Consider the following 1789-nt stretch of genomic DNA (forward strand, 5'->3'; position numbering starts at 1 on the left):
TGTAGAAGAGCTCAGAACAACACGTGTTTCTCATAGAGTATGTCATAAGTCGTCGATGGAGTAAAGCACTAGTTAAATGGCTTGGTGGTGGTGGTGGTGGTTAGTGTTTAACGTCCCGTCAACACCGAGGTCATTAGAGACGGAGCGCCAGGCGGGTGAGGGAAGGATTGGGAAGGAAATCGGCCGTGCCCTTTCAAAGGAACCGTCCCGACATTTGCCTGAAACGATTTAGGGAACTCACGGAAAACCTAAATCAGGATGGCCGGAGACGGGATTGAACCGTCGTCCTCCCGAATGCGAGTCCAGTGTGCTAACCACTGCACCACCTCGCTCGGTAAATGGCTTGGTTTTCCTGCAACAGAAAACAGCGGGATTGACACTGACGTGTTGCTGTATAATGGGGTGCGCAGAGGACAAACAGCACATTAGCATAACATGTACAATAAGGGACACATTATAGAAAGTGTTGGTATTCTCGACCAACTTCCAGTCGAATTGCACATTCTGGGGTATAATTGCTGTGGAACTAGTACAAATCTGCAAAAACGAGTGGCTTGTGGTGATAATGAGATTGGTTCAAATGGTTCAAATGGCTCTGAGCGCTATGGGACTTAACATCTATGGTCATCAGTCCCCTAGAACTTAGAACTACTTAAACCTAACTAACCTAAGGACGTCACACAACACCCAGTCATCACGAGGTAGAGAAAATCCCTGACCCCGCCGGGAATCGAACCCGGGAACCCGGGCGTGGGAAGCGAGAACGCTACCGCACGACCACGAGCTGCGGGCTAAAGAGATTGACCTGCTTGAGAAGGCATGTTTGGAACAAGACACTGCTCACGCAAAACATAAAGATCTTCCATGACGTCACGCTGCAGATCGAATTTTTGCTGATATAGCCAAGGCAATATGTGCGAGAAAGGATATTGGTATAGCACAGCACACTGCAGCATTTGTATTTGACAAAACCATGTGTGGTAAAATTAAATTGGGCTTGGATGTGAATTTCAAGCAAGTTACCGACGCTGCACGTCGTGCACTGAAGAGAAAGAAGAAGATAACGATGAAGAAGGAAAAAATGGTTCAAATGGCTCTGAGCACTATGGGACTTAACTTCTTTGGTCATCAGTCCCCTAGAACTTAGAACTACTTAAACCTAACTAACCTAAGGACATCACATACATCCATGCCTGAGGCAGGATTCGAACCTGCGACCGTAGCGGTCGCGCGGTTCCAGACTGTAGCGCCTAGAACCACTCGGCCACTCCGATCGGCGAAGAAGAAAAAGGGGTGTCTCAGAAACTGTATCCTGACAGCGATGTATGCAGCTAACAATGTCCTCTAGCTCAAAAGACTGGTTAAATCACTCCGTGTTCTGCCGATACCCAAGACATTGGGTGGAATTATCCCCTTCCTGATTCCAGCCCCTGCAGATCTCTCAGCCATACCTGAAACTATATAAAAAAGGCCCGTTAGCTATCCTGCTGGATAGAGCACTTACAAATACAGATCTTCTCAAGTTAGTTCGGAAAAGATTTGGCAGTCCAAGATTCCATGGTGTGTTTATGCAGGGTACATTACCGAAGACTATGTGGAAATCTGGAGAATGTGGAATTGTGAATTTAGATGTTGCTGGGGGACAGGAACCTACCGGGTGGTATAACGGATGCAGTGACAAGACGAGAGAATTTAATATTTCATTCTATTTTCTATCTTACGACGGTGGGCGAAAGTGATTAAGTGCCAACGCGATTGTGAGCACGTTAAACTTAATAATGGCTGGGAG

General features: G+C 46.8%; 1 non-coding gene across 1 annotated transcript; it reads right to left on the reverse strand.

The window, feature by feature from the left end:
• Nucleotides 1-259: 259 nt before the first annotated feature.
• On the reverse strand, nucleotides 260-332 carry Trnaa-cgc. Its single transcript has one exon. It is a non-coding gene; the product is annotated as a tRNA-Ala (tRNA).
• Between the last annotated feature and the right edge of the window lie 1457 nt (nucleotides 333-1789).

The sequence above is a fragment of the Schistocerca americana genome, chromosome 1 (genome assembly GCF_021461395.2).
Source record: "Schistocerca americana isolate TAMUIC-IGC-003095 chromosome 1, iqSchAmer2.1, whole genome shotgun sequence".
NCBI classification, from domain to species: domain Eukaryota; kingdom Metazoa; phylum Arthropoda; class Insecta; order Orthoptera; family Acrididae; genus Schistocerca; species Schistocerca americana.